Source organism: Microcaecilia unicolor, chromosome 9 (assembly GCF_901765095.1).
Source record: "Microcaecilia unicolor chromosome 9, aMicUni1.1, whole genome shotgun sequence".
NCBI lineage: Eukaryota > Metazoa > Chordata > Amphibia > Gymnophiona > Siphonopidae > Microcaecilia > Microcaecilia unicolor.
Genome location: NC_044039.1, coordinates 123,838,986 through 123,858,854, shown reverse-complemented (window position 1 = coordinate 123,858,854; position 19,869 = coordinate 123,838,986). Strand labels below are relative to the sequence as shown.

General features: G+C 44.2%; 1 protein-coding gene across 4 annotated transcripts in view; it reads right to left on the bottom strand.

The window, feature by feature from the left end:
* Positions 1–13,008, bottom strand: part of TMEM229B (transmembrane protein 229B) — a 113,473-nt gene extending 100,465 nt beyond the window's left edge. For all 4 annotated transcript variants that reach the window (XM_030213871.1, XM_030213873.1, XM_030213872.1 and 1 more), the window contains exon 1: positions 12,823–13,008. The gene's annotated coding sequence lies outside the window, so the exon portion shown is untranslated. The remainder of the gene's footprint in view (positions 1–12,822) is intronic.
* Positions 13,009–19,869: the final 6,861 nt, after the last annotated feature.

Here is a 19,869-nt window from a genome sequence, read left to right as displayed (position 1 = left end):
TGTTACTGAACATGAGGACTATATACTCTGAAAAATTACAATCAAGAGCAATAAATTTCTCAAATTATTTTCTAATACGTATATAAACTTCATATCATTTCCCTACTATCACTATAAGCTGACCAATACTTGTGCTTGAAAATAATCACTGCTGGTTACTTTCTCATAGAAAGTAATTTCTGCACACCCCAAGTTTGATTAAAACACTGCATCTTCATCATACTCCAGAGAACCCGGAAATTCTTTAGAATCACCGTAATAGTATCCAAGCCAGAATACATATAATAATTTAAATAATAAAAGACTATATTTTACCTCCAAGCAAAACAGCTTCCGCACACATGAACCTCAGCTAATGAAATCTGAAACTAAAAGCCACAGTGCTTTTACAATGGCTGACTTTGCATCACATTTGGTGTGACAGCTGATGTCATATCTCCGAGGCTAACTCATAAAGAGCAAATCATCCCAAATTTAAATTCCTACAAAATTTTTGTATCAAAAGCATTTATTTTGGAGTACTCTATGTACCGTATAAAATACTATGCAAGATCATAACTGCATTACTTGCAATTGCATAACACACACACACACACACACACACACACACACACACACACACACAAAGAATGCAAAGAGTAGCTCTCCCTTCCAGACTACCTTACGAACCTTTGTGGTCTAGTGGTGTAGCCAGGGCAGGAGTGATCCCCATCTGTTCTTGCTCATATCAGCTCTACCCTCAAAATGGCTGGCTATGACCTCTTGCGGCAGTCTCGTGAGATTTCCATTAGAGGTCATGGCAGCCATTTTGAAAGCAGAGCTAGCTTGGACATGAATGACTGAGGATCACTCCTAGACTGCCAGGGATTGTAAGATAGGTCTGAGGGAAGTACCTACAGGTGGGTAGAGGGAAAAGCAACTCTTGTTTGGAAGGGAGGGGAAGGATGGAGACAAACAGGGCAAAGCACACATTTTTGGCTTCCAAAGAAAGCACATAGTCAGTTTTGCCTGAAATCAAAACCACGGCCGTATTCTTTTGGCTAAAACTGAAACTGTACAGAAAAAGGATTTGGGGCCAGTTTCGGCACCATAACTGAAACTAAAACCGAAATTCAGTCAGCCTCTATTGTAGAACTTAGCAGCTGGCATGGATGGCCAGACTGGATAGGCCATATGGTCTTTACTTGCTGTCATATATTTTGTTTCTACGTTTCCATGAGGAAAAAGTGGAATTGCTTAATAAATATTTCTCTTTGGTGTTCTATGAGGAAGAGCTGGGAAAAGAACCACAGAAAATGAACACAAAAAGGAATGGAAGAGAAGAAGAACTCAAATGATTTTCAGAAGATTGTTTTCATGGGAAACTAGCTAAACTAAAAGTAAACAAGGCAATGGGGCTAAATGGGATATATCTGAGAATAGTGATAAACCCCTTCCCTCCTGTTCATTGCAGGCTCTGCTCCCTATAGGACCATTGCTGGAACAGTAAACAAAACAGCTGTTTTTGTCTGCCTGAGATTTAAAGCACTGGCCAATGGATTTGAGGCCCAAGCCCTATCTATCCATGGTTAGCAACACTCCTGTCACTGCCATTGTTTCATATTTATATTTTTGACCTGGAAAATGGAGGACTTTAGCTGCTCTTGAAATTCCACTGAATCACAATAGATTTATAAATAGAATGGAGCCCTTTTACTAGAGTCCGGTAAGTTTTGTACTTACCACACATTTAATGCAAAAACGGAGGTGCAGGAAGGAGGCATGCTCTGCATTTATCACACAGGGCAGAGAGTTATCACACAGGAATGTGTTACATGCAGTCTCACTCCTGATCCAACCAACCCTCCCCGATCTCATCCCCCAAGCCTTGGATCACCAAACCACCCTGATCACCTAACAGACCCCCCTGATAACATCACCTATCACCCAAGCCCTCCGATCACCTGACAGACCTCTCCCCAATGCCATCACCCTAGAGGTCGACTGAATTTTCGTTTCAGTTTCAGCCTGGCCAAAAAAATTTGGCTCTAGCCTTGTTTCAGTTTTGGCCGAAAAATGTTGAAACCAAAACTGTGCTGTGCAAACTGCAGCCCCCACTTGTTCCCTTAACACAAGAAGACCCCTCCCAGACTTATAGGTAGGCATCCTCCATCCTGGACCCACAGGTAGGACCCCCTGGACCTATCTTATTATTAGTGGTCTAGTGGCTATTTGGGGCAGCAGCAATCCCCAGTCACTCCTGCCCATCCTGGCTCCACTGACAAAATGACTGGTGGTAGCACAGCTGCCCTTATCACCCAGAGACCACCCATGTCACAAACCTATCCCACCCACTCCTGCATTACTGCAGTGGCCTGACAACCAGGGAAACCAGGTTCAAGTCCCACTGCAGCTCCGTATGACTCTGGGCAAGTCACTTAACCCTTCACTGCCCCAGGTACAGCTTAGATTATGAGCCCACTAGGGCATATAGGGGTCCTTTTACTAAGCCATGGTAAAACGTGGCCTGCAGTAGTGTGGGCAAGTGTTTTTGGTGCACGCCAGACCAGTTTTTACCACGTAATTCTTTTTTTCAATGGGCCGGGAAAGGGCCTGCAGTAAAACTGAAACCAGTGCACGCCTATTTATGGCCTGAGCCCTTAGTGCCACCCATTGATCTAGCAGTAAGGGCTCACGCACTACACATGTGGTGACCGGCTGGTGCGAATCAAATACCGATTAACACCAGAAACGCCGCATGTGGTAGGAAATAAAAACTCATTTGTCCCGGTGGTATGGCCGCATACCAAATCCGAAATTACTGCTGGGGGGGGGGGGGGGGGGTGCTAGCCTGGCGGTAGCCTCGTTTTGGCACGCACTACACACACATAGAGCCTACCTTTGTAAAAGGCCTCCTAAATATGTACAGTACTGCATATGTCTAGTTGCACTATAGAAATGATTAGTATGGAGTGGAGTGTGGCCTAGTGGTTAGAGCACCAGTCTTGCACTCCAGAGGTGGCCAGTTCAAATCCTGCTGCTGATCCTTGTGATCTTGGGCAAGTCACTTAACCCTCCATTGCCTCAGGTGCAAACTTAGATTGTAAGCTCTCCTGGGACAGAGAAATATCCAGGGTACCTGAATGTAACTCACCTTGAGCTACTACTGAAAAAGGTGTGAGCAAAATCTAAATAAATAAATAGTACTAATATAGGAGACAGTAGTGCAGGCCCACATTACAGTCTACCTTGTAGTAAACCCCAAGCTAGTTGCTAAATGCAGCTTAGTAAAAGGGCCACATTATCTTTTGCTGAAGTCCACACTCCTGCTTATAATCGAATGAGAAAAACGCCCAAGTTCCGACCTAAATCGGGAGATGGACGTTTATCTCACAAAAACGAATAAAGCGGTATAATCGAAAGCCGATTTTTGGACGTTTTCAACTGCAATCCGTCGCGGATGCGGACAAAGTTGATGGGGGCGTGTCAGAGGTGTGGCGAAGGCGGAACTGGGGCGTGGTTATCTGCCGAACAGAGATGGGCGCATTTCACCAATAATGGGAAAAAAGTATGCGTTTTTAGCTAGAATTTAGGACACTTTTCCTGGACCCTATTTTTTCACGAATAAGGCCCCAAAAAGTGCCCTAAATGACCAGATGACCACTGGAGGGAATCGGGGATGACCTCCCCTGACTCCCCCAGTGGTCACTAACCCCCTCCCAGCACAAAAAATGATGTTTCACAACTTTTTATTTTCACCCTCAAATGTCATACCCAGCTCCCTGACAGCAGTATGCAGGTCACTGGAGGAGTTGTTAGGGGGTGCAGTGGACTTCAGGCAGGTGGACCCAGGCCCATCCCCCCTACCTGTTACAATTGTGCTGCTTAATGCTTATTAGTCGTCCAACCCCCCCAAACCCACTGTACCCACATGTAGGTGCCCCCCTTCACCCCTTAGGGCTATAGTAATGGTGTAGACTTGTGGGCAGTGGGTTTTGAGGGGGATTTGGGGGGCTCAACACACAAGGGAAGGGTGCTATGCACCTGGGAGCTCTTTTACCTTTTTTTTGTTTTTGTAAAAGTGCCCCCTAGGGTGCCCGGTTGGTGTCCTGGCATGTGAGGGGGACCAGTGCACTACGAATCCTGGCCCCTCCCACGAACAAATGCCTTGGATTTATTAGTTTTTGAGCTGGGCGCTTTCATTTTCCATTATCGCTGAAAAACAAAAACGCCCAGCTCACACATTGTTGAATAAAACATGGGCGTCTATTTTTTTCGAAAATACGGTTCGGTCCGCCCCTTCACGGACCCGTTCTTGGAGATAAACGCCCATGGAGATAGGCGTTTTCGTTCAATTATGCCCCTCACTATGTTCTATAAAACAGACAACAAACTTCAGAAATCAAATTACAAAAACTCTGTAAGAACTGCAGTGTCAAAATATCCTTAAACAAAGACAATGGCATTTAAGGAAACTGGCGTATTAGAACCAAGATCATTGTTGAAAACATTTTGCATTTTAATTTCCTTGATGGTCACATTATTTTCAGTGGTGAAAATGAGACGTCAGATAAATTATATTGATTCAAATCAATTTGTGGTGCCACAGATGATAAACAGCTTAAATCTGATAACATTATGACCACACCAACACTTCTATGGATTGAAATGGGTTTCGCAAAATAAAAATATCAGTACAATTCAGACAGCAGAAAGAAAACGTTTAAAATCGGTTAAAAGATGCAATACACAAGACTGGATTAGGAACGAAGACATAAGAAAACTGCTACCTGTCTATTGCATGAAGGAGAAACTCAAATATCTTAAAGAATAATGGAAACAATAGAGTAGATGGAATGAAAAGATGGAATTCTCCCAAAAGAAACTCTTCAATATAATTCTACAGAAAGAAAATAACCAAGCAAGTTATAATAAAGCTAGAATCATAAGCTGTAAACATCCTACTGCAACCCCCACAACAGAATCAAACAGCCTAGTCAAAACTGAACTGTAAAGATTTTCTTGTATACTTTGCCAATAAAATTAAGACTGTCAGGATTTACAAACAGTCTCACCTAGTCTCATGTCAGTTAGTGAAGAGTACACAAACGTGCCCTTTCTTTACGTAGAAATATGGGATTCTCTTAACCCAGTAATAGAGGAAGGCCTTGACAAATTCCTAAGGAGCCTCAAGCCAAGCAGGGTCCTCATAAAAGGGGCTGTAAAAATCATAAACACCTCTTTTTCTAATGGGAAGCTACCAACTGCATTAAAAAGGGCAATGATGCATCCTTTGTTACAGAAGAGCATCCTTGACCAGGACAAGCTTGAAAGTTACCAGCCAATATAACATCCAATTTCTAGGAAATGACTTATAGAACAAACAGTCTATGTTCAACACAATGGTTAGCTAGAAGAAAGAAACTGGCTAGATCTATGCTAGTCTGGATTCAGACCCAATTATAGGAAAAAAAACAGGTCTCATATCCCTATGAAATGATCTTTACAGATACCAAGACAGGTGATTTGCCTTGGTGTAAGTACTGCTGTTTTCTCAGCAGCCTTTGATACTGTGAACCACAATATCATACCAGCACAACAGATAGAAACAGGTATCAGTAGATTAGCACTTGCTTGGTTCAGATGCTATCTATCAGATAGGCAACAGAACATACTGTTCAGTAGCACCTTATTGCCACCATAAGTACTGGCCTATAGGGTACCATATGGATCGATAATGTCACCTATTCTATTCAATATCTACCTCTAGCCACTAGCCAAACTGATTTGGTGATTGGACATTCAATTCTACATCCAAGCAAATGATATGCAGCCACTCATATCCACTGAAACAGACTTACCTACAGACCTGAATAAATGGACTACCTGTTTAACTGCAATTCATGTATGGCACATACTTGATATCAAAATCTCTTTTGGGAGATAGGAATTCCCCCTTAAATCACAAGCCAGGAACCTTGGAGTATCGCTAGACTCAACACTTAAACTGATCCCCCAAATCCAACCTTCAAGAGCTGCTTCTATCAATAGCGACAACTAGTCTGCCTCTCGCTCCATACGTTGAGAAGACAAGTCTTGTCACAGTGGTTCATGCCATCTCAGAATTCACGAAAGAATCCACACTGGAGAGGAACCATATAAATGTTCTGAATGTGATAAAAGCTTCAATCAGAAAACAAACCTCAGAATTCATCAAAGAATCCATATTAAGGAAAAACAAATGGCACTTTCATTAGTATAGTGAGAAATACAATCATTCATTGAAGAAAACTGGGAATACAAAAGGTTTACATTTTCCTCTCCTTAACTATAAGATGAGCAATTGATAATTGCAGCTCAGGACTTCGAATTACAGACAAAATTCACATCACCTTCTAACGCCCATCTCCTTCTACACCTCATTCCTCCTATGTTAAATTTTACTTATACACCTAATTCCTCCTTTGTTCAATTTACTTATTTCTTAACCCCATTAATATTACGTTTACTACAAATTGTATATTCTTCTTACGACTTGTAATTCTTCTTATTGTTACTATGTAAGCCGCATTGAGCCTGCCATGTGTGGGAAAGCACGGGGTACAAATGTAATAAATAAATAAATAAAAATCAAGACTAGATTACTATAATGCACTGTACACTGGTTTGACTACAAAGAGTTTGCACCAGCTCCAGTTGATTCATAATGCTGCTGCAAGACTGATAAAAGGTTGTAGGTGACAATTGACACCATTTCTGTAAATATTTCACTGGCTACCAGTACAATACAGGGCTAAATTTAAAATTCTATGTCTGACTTTCAATGCCCTTAAAGGAACTAGGCCAGAGTACTTAAAGAACAATCCCTCTACACATGCCCAAGGTCCTCCAAGGAGTATCCCTAACCACACCCTCTCTGAAAAACATCACCTGCCAGTGAGCCTTCCCTGGAGTAGCCCCCATACTCTAGATTGCACTCCCTGAAAGGCTTCACTTAACACAGGACTATCTCTACTTCAAAATGCAGGTGAAAGCCTGGCTCTTCTCCCAAGCATTTAATGGAAGAAGCAACTAACTTGCTAGTCATATACACATACACACACAAGGACTAACATTGGCTGTGCATACTGTAGAAGGACTTGCTTACCCACGCCCACCCTGGGCCAGCTTAACTTATGGCCCAGGTGAGGCTCTGGCCCAGGATACCAGCAATAAAGGGCGCCAAATGCCTGGGCCTGTGATGTCACCGGCCTTATAGGTTAAGTTGGCCCACAGGCAGAGGGATCTTACCTGGTGGTCACATGTGCAGAGAAAAAAAGTATCAGCTTTTGAGTTCCTCCCGCTTCTGAGCAACGCCAATACCTTTTCCCCCATCCCCAATGCACACTGGGCCTCTGGCATTCACCAAGGCTGTTTAAATATCCTCCCCACTGTGACAGCTGTGCCTGTGATAGGTACAGCCCCACCAGGAAGACATGTTGCACTGGGCATCCAAACCCAGGGAGAAGTGGGAAGCAGAAGCATTTAAACTGTTTCAGCATCTTACCACATTCTTTTGGCCTGCTGCTGCCTGGACCTGAGCATTAACATTCCCAGCCATCTTTGAAGTTGATAACTAGGATTTCTAGCATTTCAGCAGGTAAGAAAATTGTTGAGGGGGATCCTGGTTCCAGGGGGAGGGAGGAGAGAGGGAGAAGAGAACTTGGAATCTTGCTATGGCACTGGGGGGGGGGGGGGGATGAGGGGGCGGGAATCTTACTGTGTGGGGTATTTGTGTATGAGAAAATAAAAGCTAATGGCTTCTAGAAAGGGCTGAGCTGGGCTTGGCTGGGTGGAGGGGGAGGAGTTGCTGAAAGGAAAGAATATTCCAGGGCATTGGGGCAGGAAAAAAGGTGGGAAAACTGAAGGAGAAAATATACAAGGAAGGGGGAATGGGGGATTAAAGCTGAAAAAAAAAGTTGCCAAGGTGCCACAACCTCTTGAGCCTACCCTAGCTAAGAAAATCTTCAAACATCTTTCTGACTTCATGTGCAACACTCTTTAACTTAGTCCTCTTATTTTCTAACTCCGGTTATTCTATCTTATCTATCTATATGTTCCAACTTAAAATATTTTATTGCAGATTGCATTGATATTGTACATAGGACACAATATCATACATTGCACCATTATTTGAATATATTTACTGTTGTAATTGTCTATTGCCTATGTTTGACTCGTCCTTGCTATACAGCACCTTGAAATTTCTTCAAAAAGATGGTAAATATCTTCTCTATATATAAAAGGCACCACCAACATTCTAATGAAGCCTCCAGCCGGAAGTGTGAAGCGCCAGAGATATCCGGTTTCCCCACGAGTGAAGGAAAACAGCACAGCACGAAATCCCTCTCTCTGTAACAGTGAAGGACTCAGAGGGGGGAGGGGAGAGAGACGCCCTCACTCTCTCTCTGTAACACAAACACAGTACAGCAGGAAACTTAACACTGAAGGACTGGACTCGGAGGAGGGAGGGGGGAGGGGGGAGGGGACAGACAGCACAGGGGAAGGGAGAGAGGGCAGAGGGCAGGGACACACACACTCCCACATGCATAATCTGAAGAAAACCTTGCTAGCCCCCGTTTTATTTGCATCAGAAACGGGGCTTTTTTACTAGTAACCTAATAAATTTAAAATATATATATAACTAGTAAAAAAGGCCAGTTTCAGACAGAAACGGGCGCTAGCAAGGTTTTCCTTGGAGTGTGTATGTTTGAGACAGTGTATGTGAGAGTGAGTGTGTGTGAGCGAGAGAGTGAATGTGTGTGTGTGTGCTTTTCGGTAGAAAAAAAAAACGTCTGTGTGCTTGGTTTTGAGTGTATGGGAATGACGGCTGTGTTGGGGAGTGGAAACAGAGATTAACCAATGGGCTTCCTTGCTCGTGTGTAGTAATTGTCGTGCACCATGGCCGGAGTCGGAGAGGAGAGGGAGGGCGGTGGAACAGTGAGCAAGCGGCTGCGGGAGGGTGGGTGAGGGGGACTGTGGGCGGGGGGACGGGGTCCAGCATCGATGTTGGTTTGTTTTGAGTGTATGGGAATGACGGCTGCATTGGTGAGTGGAAACAGAGATTACCCAACGACAATCCGATTTGGTGAGTGTCATTGCTCCGCCCTCAACGCCATCACGTTGTGGCGCGGGGGCAGGGCAGACACTCATGGGATCTTGCAACTACAAATTTAGAACGTTGGAGGTGCCTTTTATATAGAGAGATAATAAAAAGGAGAAAGGGAAGGAATAGGTGCCACCATATCAGGTCAAAGGCAAGCATTAAGGCATTCACAGAGGAGGATGGGTTGAGCCCAATTACATCATGGGGCTTGAGCATGATCACATGGCATGTAGGACTAGAATTAAGGCCTACAAACTAGAGCTGGATGAAAATGTTGTGGAAAAACAGTTTGTCCTTGCAGAATGAGATATAAAATTGTCTGCATCCATCTAGTTTTTAATCTCAAAATTAACTGAGGAATGGTCGAAAGTATTAATGCTAAAAATGCAAGGTCTTATAGACCTATCCTGCAGACTAAAGACTGTCCCTCATATCCCAGCCTGGTAGCTTAGACCTATCTGCATCACATAGCAGTGTTATGTTTATGTCCTTAATACTGTCCCTCCTGTTTCTTACAAAATGATGCTCTTTCTGTAATAATTGATATTTTATTTAGTATTTGTAATCTAAGCTTTCTTGTATAGTTCTCCTATATTTGTTGCTTCCTCCCATATTTTTATTTTTGATTGTAAACTACTTAGAAATATATCGTGATTTGTGGCATATCAAATAAAAGTGAAATATAAAAATGATAATAAGTAAATTTGGTACAGTATAGAAGTGAAATATTTCTGTGAACAAAAGAAGTGTGGGATCTGGAGTGATTATATTCGACGATCTTAAGATGGCCAAAAAGGTAGTAAGGGTGATGGGAAACCCCAGAAAGATGCTTAGGTTGCATAGGGAGAGGAATGGCCAGCAGGAAAAGGTGGTGATAGTGCCTCTGGTGAGACCTTATTAGGAGCACTGTGTACAATTCTGGAAACCACACCTTCAAAAAGATGGAGTCAGTCTAGAGGGTGGCTACTAAAATGGTCAGTGGTCTTCATTAAAAAGTGTATATGGACAGACAAAGACCTGAATATGTATACTTTGGAAGAATGATGGGAGAGGGGAGATATGATAGCGACACTTAAATACCTACGTGACATAAGTGCATTGGACAACCACAACAATGAAAAGCAGTTAAGAAACCCCTTTGGTTAATCCAAAGCAAAGAATGAAGGAGTATGGGATGACCAAGTAACCTCCTGCAAGCAAATGGGTAAAATGCAAAACTTTATTGAGCAAGCACCATATGAAGAACCCGACAGCAGCATTTGTTGGATGTGTTCTTGTAATATCCTGTGTTGTACCATCACTATTGGTCCAGGGTGTTTGCCTCTATGCTGTACAGTGTTTGTGACCCCTGAGGCAGGTGGTTTCACCCACCAAAACATGGTCCCGTGTTGGGTTCTTTATATGGTACTTGCTCAATAAAGTTTTGCATTTTATCCATTTGCTTGCTGGACGTTACTTGGTCATCCCCTACTCCATTAATGCATTGGAGCCACGAACCTTTCAGTGGAAAGGAAACTCTGGAACAAAGGGGTAATTTGATGAGAGTGAGAGCGAAAGGGGGTAGACTCAGGAGTAACCTCAGAAAATATTTTGTTACAGAAAGGATGGTAGATGTGTGGGACAGCCACCCACCAGAGGTGGTAGAGTCAGATGAGCATGAAAGAAAGCATGAGAACAGATCATCTTTGAAGGACAGGACAGGATTGTAGAGCTTAGTAGTTGGTGTAGTTGAGCAGACTGGATAGACATGGTATTTTCTGCTGTCATTTTATATGTGTGTATGAATTGTTTTATGAAACAGATGAAAAACAGCAAACTTTGCAGTTTCCACTACATTTACAAACCTCTCTTTTTTTTAACCGTATGCACAGAACTGATCCCATTTAACACCTATGGCAAAATTCTTAATGAATGGGCAGATTATGTAGAATCACGAGTGGCCGCAAACAGGGACACAGGGGTCGCTTGCTCTCCCTGGATTTTAAATGATACATTTTTTGCAACTATTTCTATTTTTTTTTTGTTTATTTTCATATACAGTACCCCTATTTTCTTTCTTTTTTTACGCCTCTTCTAGTGAAAAAGTTTTCTGCTGATGCTGCTGTGCAAAGTATTCATAAATAAACATTGCACCGTATCCCAGTCACTCCATTAGAAGTCTAGATCCATTGCCTCAGGTACAAACTTAGATTGTGAGCCCTCCTGGGACAGAGAAATATCCAGAGTTCCTGAATGTAACTCACCTTGAGCTACTACCAAAAAAGGACTGAGCAAAATCTAAATAAATAAATAAAATAGATCATACTTCTTCTCCTGGGGGGGGGGGGGGGGGGGGAGAGAGAAAGGTCATGTGATAAGAAGTGAATCAATATCAGGTTTTAGACAGAGACCCCGTGCAGAAATTTGGAAGAAGACCCAAAGCCCACAAACATACTGTGCAGCTTCAGGCAGGCTTGAGGCTCTCTGTGTGATGGGAGCGCAGGGCAATTGCCAGATTCTGCCCCCCTGATGCTGGACCTTCAAAAAGGTACAGGAATAGGGCCTGCTTTTGTGTGCTCAGACCACTTACAGTCCTGCAGAGGAAGGAGGGATCCCAAGCACTTGCGTCAGTGCTGAGCTTGCTAAATGGAGCAACGCTGGTGGCAGAAGGGTCTTAGCATTTCCACTTACACACAAAATGCCCATTCATAAAATCCATGGTACAAAGAAAGTTATCCACCACTTTTTTGTACTTTTGCCATAATCTTAGGGGTGCACCATGGGTCACAACTGAGAAACATAATGTGAAAAAAAAACCCAAACATTAAATGATGTTAGGTAGTAGTAGTACTGTAGACATCTCAGTTCCATTTTTTTTTTTGCATAGACTTCGAGCATGATGTCTATTTTAATTAAAGAGAAAGGCAAATTCTCCTGGCCTGATGAAAAATGCCCAGCAAGACAAGAATGAATATTTATCAGTTCCTGATCTGAGTTTAGTCTCTGCTACTGCACAGTTTTATGCTAATGAACTTGGCAGATCGAGAAGCAGCATGGAAAAAAAATGAAAAACAAACCTGAGCTTTGCAAACTAAAATCCCTGAAAAAATGTACCACTTTTCCAACAGCTGCGGTGGCAAAGAAAAAAACGATAACAATTACCTAATACGAGCGAGACAAACATCTTTATGTATTTATTTATTTATTTAGGGATTCCGTCTGCTCTCTGATTAATTTCCTCTTGGTCGACTGGCTGTGCTGAGCCAGTTCCTGTTTCAGGAAGACTGCTGTCTTTTCTTGCCGGCTCAGACCTCGCTTCGAAAGGGAAAGCATAGAAAACCTATGGGGGTGGGGGGGTTACATATCACCCATACTTATACTTTGACGCTGGTGCATTCCCCCCCCCCCCCTTCTTTTTTCACACAGAGGAGAGCAACCCCTTATTTGCCTTCTGCTACCCTGGGCAACCAGCTGAATTACAGACCCCGTTCAGTTCTCCCCCCCCCCCCCCCCCCCCCCCAGTTAAAGTTCAAGAACACATTTCCTTGAACTCCTGGCACCCAGAGAAAAGGGGCGCAGGGCAGTAGCGCACAAATGCATCTCTTTCATCTCCTGAAGCTTGGAGACCGAAAGCAAAGCAACAGCAGCAGCAGCAGCAAAACAGATCCGACCTCCCACCACCGTGAGGCGTTTCTAGAATACAAATGTACTGGACATACCGTGGGGCAGGAGGACGAAGCAGCAGAAGGGTTGCTAGGGTGAGAGGCGGCTTTTTCTCAGCAGCACTGCAGTCTTATTTTCCCCCATGCGTGCAGGATAGCTTTAGCTGCCTTCTAGCTCAAGTGAGCCAGTGACAGTAACACATCTTATGTATGCGCTGCAGCTGCACACGCTCCCTTTTGACAAGTCTCCTTCCTAGGTTAACTCCTTTGTTGCTGCTGCTTTGTTCGCTCCCTTGCTATGGAAAGCGGGGATGGACAGCTCCCTTCCTGGAGTGCCGCAAGCAGATCTGTGTTTTTGCACGAGCTGCACAATAAATATTCATGACATGTTAGTGAGGCTGGCATGATTCATTTGCGAGCTGAGGGTATCCCGATAACCTATTTTGTGGTCCTCAAGGACAGGCGCTGGCTGTTTCTCCAACATAGGCAGTGAATTCAATCCAACAATCATGCAGTACAATTTCTAAAATCAGACCTATATTTCTTGATCTTTCAGGTAGATGAAAGTGGTTAAGAAAGGTTGGCTGTTTGGGGAGTATTTGGTTATATATTTATTTTTTAATTTGCTCAAAATTAGGAAAAGCCTCTTTGGCAATACAACACGTTTGCATGAGAGCAATTGTTTTTGTGAGCGGCCCTGAGCAGAAATCAATTAGAACATGGCTTTAACCGGAGGTGCAGAACCGAGTCTGTCAGTAATCCTGTAATTTACAGTTCGGAGTATAAAGGGTTTGGGTTAGGTGCGATGAGAATTACGACCTTTGCAACAAAAATATGCAAATCGAAGTGACAAAAAGACCCTGTTGTTGCCTGTCTTTAAAATAAGTGCTCACCAACATGGCTCAGTTTCCTGAGTTGGATTTGCTATCTTCTACTTACACACAAGAAGAAAATAACACAGGTAAAGCACAGGCATAAATTATAAGGCAAATCATCAAAAAGTGCACAAAATGTAATTAACATGATATTATTTATCATTTATTTGAATTTCCTATACCGCCTTTTTTGTAGCACAAGACAAGTCAAGGCGCTTTACAATTATACAAAGTCAATAAGAAAGGAACTCCATAATTGAAAATAGGATAGGTATCGTCTTTACTTTAGACATATAAATGAGCCTTTTTTTTTAGGATCAAAAGTCCGTATATTTTCTTATGTATCTAAATTTTCACAAAAGAGATGCCATGCTTTTTTTGGCACTTCGCTCTAATGTTCAGGCTCATGAGGCAAGGGAAGTCTTTAACTCTTGGAACTGGGACCTGACATTAATACCCCACCACCCCTCCCCCTCCCCATTCTCCTTCCCCTCTTGGTGTGTGTGTGTGTAATGGCCAATGACCCCCGGTCATATTTCCCTTTCAAGACCAGCCTCACTTGGGATAGCAGTAGGCCGTAGCTTAATTTATTAACACTTTCAAAAACATAGCAACATTGGGAAATAACATACACCCCAAGCTACAGCTGTCAAAAGGTAGAAACATCCAAAAAAAACCAGCCAGTGCTCACCATGTCAGCAAAGCAGCAAATCTGCTTCCTATGGTCAGCTGCCAATCTCCCTCTTCCCGCTCCGCCATGTCAGCAAGAGCCCTAGGTGGTGTGAACCTCACACCCTTAATCAGGGTCACCCAACCCACCCTTTAATGACCTGGCTCATCCCCCATGAGCCACTGCTCCTGTAACTCTGGTTTTCCATCACAGGGCCTTTGACACCTGTTAAAGACCCTCCCCCACCAAAAGGAAAGCTGCAGCCTACCAGAGCCTCCCTAAACAACACTGAACCAGCAATTCCTGAATATTGTTTAGGGAAAGGTCCAGTCCAAAGTCCGACAGATGAACCCTGTCTCAAGCAAAAAGGCCAGCATACTGGACGTCGACCCAGTCATATTTAATCTGATAGCCCCCAACCTAGCCATCAGTCAGACCCCAATCTAGTGCAAACCCCGTCTCCACTTGCACGCAGGCAATCAAGCTGGCCTGGGAATAAGCTCAGACCATGCCAGTCTGGTAGAAGGAAACCAGGAAAGTACAAATCACAAATCATCCTTGATCCTGTTTAGAAGAAATGCATCCAGTTTAGATGGAATGAATCCATGGAATCTTAGTGGAGATTAGGTGGCAACGCCGGTAATTGGGAAGCATAACCCTTGCTGGGTGGACTTCTATGGTCTATGCCGTGATTGTGACTGAATAGATATGGATGGGCTGGAGTGTAAATTTTAAGGGGTTTTGACGTTAGCTTCAGAACTTAGTACAAGAACAGTCCTGGGCAGACTTCTACGGTCTGTGCCCTGAGAATGGCAAGGACAAATCAAACTCGGGTATAAAGTAGCACATACCATGTAAAATGAGTTTATCTTGTTGGGCAGACTAGATGGACTGTGCAGGTCTTTATCTGCCGTCATTTATTATGTTACTATGGTATCAATCAATCTCTTGCCCGTCCAGCTGTATACCTCATTCCCACCCAGATGGATGATCAATACATGCGGGTGCCGAGGCTTGGTGTGCAGACGATACAGAAGAGGCAGGAGTTGACACCATCTCATCCCACAATCTCCCACCTATGAGATGTGAATCCCCTGCCACACCAGACCCAGGTGAATTCCTCCAGGACAACACATAGCTCGGCATCCAGCCCAGTGAACAAAAGTATGGCCGATAATCCAAACTGACTGGATCGGGCATTCTAGAAAACAACCATGCAAGTGGGAGAGTGTGGCCATAGCAGAGCAACCCTGCCAAACAGCCCCAACAGCCAACAGGACAGGAAGAAGGTCAAAGGAACAGAAGAGTAAGAATCCAGAGCTAGACCTGGCCACTCCTCCCGATCAGGAAGGCCAAATATAACCCTGGAAGGCCTTAGACAACCACCTGCCAATACTCTGGATGGCTGCCACCCCGCTAGTTGCCGGCCCAGAGTGAAAGAAGTGGGTGCCAAACAGACCAGGAGATGTACTCCATCGAGCAAAGTTCTGTGGGAATGCCTGCATTGACTGATCGACCGATTGGGAGAGAGAGGTTATGTACAAATCTGAATTTCCCTGACACCTTGTTTGGGATGACCACCAGAGGAGAAAGCATCAAAACTGAAAAAGGCCAACAATTAAATGGGCCATCAATCCTGCCCGAACCTAGCTCCTCCAACAGTTTCCTCATCACCACCTCTCACAGCCAAGTAGTAGACACCAAATTGCGTACACTATTGTTGACCAATGGACTTCGGAATGGAGCAACAAATCCTTCCCTTAACCCTCTCTCAAGTATCTCTGCCTCTTCCTTATCAGGGTAACGATGTAGCCATGGAAGCATAACATTGACCCGCACCAGCGTAGGGGCCTGGAGAAACAGATCAAGGCTTTCCAGTAGAGGGGGCGCCACCGGCTCCCTTCTTAGGACATTTGTCGGTGGAATGTTCTTGCCAACCACATTTCTAAACTTGCAGTCTGGAAAAGGACAGGACAACCTGTTGAACTTCCAGCAGATCTCTGATGAAGAGGCAGATCCTGACCCAGGGGCACTTCCGCTATGACCAGAGGGATGAAAGGAACGCAAAGTCGCCAGAGGGGTCAACCCCACCTTGCCAGCCCCCACCACCTCCACTGAAGAAGACCAAGGAGCCATATGTATCAACCGCAGGTTGATATCCTGCATCCCCCAGGATGTATGGAGTTTTGCCTCCATCTTGTCCCTAAACGTCTCATCATAGTTTAACCATGACCACCCGCCATATCTCTGAAAGGCATCAAGTACCGTATCTGCATAAGCCAACAGGAGGCTGTACTGCCCGGATTCCTGTGTCCCCAGACGCTGGCCAAATGCAAAGATCTCATCCAATTAACCACATTTTTTGTCACCCTTTGCTCCTTTATAGCCCTGTTTCCTGGCCCTATTCTTATCCTTCCTATGCCCCCATTCCTCCATCAGCTGAAACATTTCCTCTTCCTGATCTTTCTACACATCACACGTGGGACCTGCTCCCACAATTCAGAAAGGACTACCAATGCAGGCGAGTCCCTAGCCTGATCCCTGTCAGCCAGTGCTGTCCCAGAAGACTAAGATAAGACCACAGAAGGAGAGGAGGAAGAGGAACCAGAAGAGGTAAAAGAGGATGAGGAAGAGCCAGAAGAGGAGGAGGAATCTGTACACCTCTTTCCCTTCCCTTTATTTTTATGCTTAGTGCCCCGCTCCTACTTAGAAGAGTGAGAAGATCTTTTATCAGATCCTGAAGCTGCAGCTCCTGCCTTTGAAGTCCCCGAGACCACACAGGGCCATCTCCAGTTGACCTCCCAGGAGGTTCGGCCGCTGAAACCACAGTAGGAGCAGCAGCCTGAGCAAGACCCGAACTGGCTAGGTTGCTTGTACAGGCTGCTGATGGCCTGGGGTCTGCCTCCATAGACCTCAACGCTGCTATCCTCGTTCCTCCTGTTGCACCAGGCACCACCACAGCCTGCTCCCCAGATTCTTGCACCTGCAGAGACACAAAAGGAACAGCAGGAGGACCAGGTCCAATGGCTCCCACCTCCACCCCTGCCCCTGGTGACACCCCCTCCCCCCACCGGAGGATCCCGAAAGAGGCAAACCTCCAATAGCCCAAGGTCCATAAGGGGGGGATGGAGGCAGGGCCCACCCTTGGGGACCAATAGTAAGGTTGCCAGAGTCCCAATGGGAACTGACTGAAACCCAAAGGGGCTCCACCCACCAGAGAATTAGGAGGGGTACTCCCAGAGGGGCCTGCAGGAAAACTGCAATAGGCAGACAAGCTACAGGGATAAGAGGGCAATCTAGAAATTCCTTCCCCCTTGTCCTCTGGTGGGAATTGATCCCACAATGTTAGGGATACTGTCTCTGACACCTGACACCGATGCAGTAGAACCTTCATCCTGCTGCAATGGAAATGATGTGGCAGAAGCAGCGGGAGAAAGGAGAAAAGCCAGAGACCCAGAGGATGACTCTTCCACCAAAACTCCCCCACCCAGGACTGGCAGCAAGACAGGCCCAGAGCCTGAAGAAGAGGTAGGCTGCCCAGGGGGTTCCCTTGCCAACTCAGAAAAACCTGTGAGCCGCTCAGGCCTCACTTTCTGCTTCTTGGTCCCAGTAGGAGAATTCCCCTTCTTGCAGCACTTCCTGTAGGTAACCCATGCCACATCCACCGCTATGGCTGTCTGGGCACTCTCCTTAGATCGGCGCAAGAGAAGGACCATTCATACCACAGGAGTACCCACCTGCTTGGGACTCCCCCAATCATCGAGGGAGTCGCTGGCACAGAGGGAAATTTCCTCCTGCACAGAGTCCTCCACTAAAGTGAGTTGACGTGTGTTCCTACCATATTCTACTAAAGTTTTGATGTGAAGAGAATTATAGAGAAACGTTGGCAAGTGGTACAGTATCATCATCAATTGAATTCTCTACCGAGGTTTGGGCGTAGTAAGAATTTGGGAGTTCAACTGAGTTCTACCATGCCTTCTATTCTGAGGGATGAATCTCGACAGGTTGGCCACTATAGTTGTGGCCAGTGCAGCTATTGTGATTTTGCCTGGGTGATGTCACTAATTCCAATTCCTGGTCAAAATAAGACATTTTATTTAAAACATAAGTTGGAGTGTAATATGTCACAAGTTGTGTGTTGTATCAAATGTCCTTGTGAGAAATATTATATTGGTTACACTACATGCAAAATCAAGATACGAATAGCTGATCATTTGAGTAATTTAAGACAGTCTTGAAAGGAGGCACCACTGGTAGATCACTGGCAGGCAAACATTCATTAATTACAGGATGTGAAATTTGTAGTATTATTGACATTGCATTTTCTGAGAGGAGGAAATGTTTCACAAGCTCTGCTATGTAGGGAACAAAATTTTATTTTTGAATGGAACACTGTCTCTCCAGCGGGTTTAAATAAAGATATAGCGTGAATGTCGTTAAAAGATATCAATAGCGCATGGTGAAACTTGGAGCCAGGTTGGGACTGAGTAATTTTAGAACCCTGGATCTACTGCACACAATAGTTGTAGCTCTCAACAATGAATGGATGAGACATATATCGTGACTAGAATGAGTCAACATGTTGACTGGGAATCTCATTGTAACAAGATAAGTTCTGAGAATATTATTTTGAATATTGCTGAGGTTGCAAGATAACTATAGTACTTATTGTGAACTCTGAATATTATCAAAACTATAGGATTTATGATCAAGAGATGTCTGATAGTGGCCAGATTTGAATGTTTTCACACTGAAACATTTTCTGAGCATATCAAATTCACATTTGACCTGCACCAGCTCCAGTTAATTCAGAATGCAGCAGCAAGACTCATAGAAGGTTGCAAGTGACATGACCACATCACACCATTTTTGCAAAAACTTCATTGGCTACCAGTACAATACAGGGCTAAATTTAAAACTTTATGTCTGATCTTCAAGGCCCTCAAAGGAAGTGACACTGAGTACTTGAAGAATAGGATGATCCTCTACACAATGCCAAAGACACTAAGGTCCTCTCAAGGACTATCACTAACCACATCCTCTCCAAAAGACAATACACGATGTGATACCCGCAAGCGAGCTTTTTCCAGAGTAGCCCCCACACTCTGGAATGCACTGCCTGAAAGGCTCCACTTAACACAAGACTATCTCTACTTCAGGAAGCAGGTGAAAGCTTGGCTCTTCAACCAGGCCTTTAATGGAAGAAGTAACTAACTTATTATTCTCACTCACACACACAAGGAATGATATGGGCTGCACATACTGCAGTAGGACATGTTTATCCACTCCTACCCTAGCTGAGATAATATTTAACCATCTCTCTGTTCTGATGTCGAACTTTCTTTAAATTAGTCATTTTACTTTCTAACTCTTCTTACTCTCTTACCTATCTATAGGTTTCATCTTTGCTTTACCCTTCACTATCAATTAAAATGTTCTATTACGTATTATGTTGACATTGTAAGTAGTATACTATGCCATACTTTGTATTGTTATTTGAATATTTTTGCTGCTGTAACTGCCTATTGCTCATGTTTGATCTATTCTTACTGTACACCG